A 654-nucleotide genomic window follows, 5' to 3' on the forward strand; every position below is an offset into this window, starting at 1 on the left:
GAGAGAGAGAGAGAGAGAGAGAGAGAGAGAGAGAAGCACGGACAGAAACAAAGAAGAGGCAAGAGAGAAAAGGAGAGAAAGAATGAAAGAGTGAAAGAAAGAAAACGGAAACAGCCCACATGAACCCTGCTGCCCAAACTCCGTGGTTCGTCCCCAGGAAGCAAAACCAAACAGGGAAGCTGCGTGACTGCATTACCAGATGCCCACTTCAAGTCCATTTTTGAAAGAACTTGTTACGTTACTCTGCCCAACCCACAGTGGTGGAGTTTATTTTGCTTCCTAAGGGAGGCGTTCACTGGAGGAGGAGGGTTGTGTCGTCCACTAACACCAAGGCTGGCAACCACATGTGATTCTCGTCTACGTCACAGGTATTCTGAATTAATAGAATAAGTTTATTCACATTTATACAAACATTTATTCTTGTGGAATTTTCGAAGACTTAAAAATGTGCGTTACTTTTTTTTTCCTTAGTATATATGCAATAGTAGTTGGAAAGTTCACTTTTTGGGGAGTATGAACATAAATAATATTAGTTGAAAACATCGTTTTAGATGTTTTTTTTTTCTAAAGATTTTCGAATTCTCGGTTACCTTACACTGAAATCTGTCTCCATGTAAATACACTTACATTTGATCCTCGCTCAGAACTTCATGG

This window comes from Scylla paramamosain, chromosome 17 (genome assembly GCF_035594125.1).
Source record: "Scylla paramamosain isolate STU-SP2022 chromosome 17, ASM3559412v1, whole genome shotgun sequence".
Taxonomy (NCBI): Eukaryota; Metazoa; Arthropoda; class Malacostraca; order Decapoda; family Portunidae; genus Scylla; species Scylla paramamosain.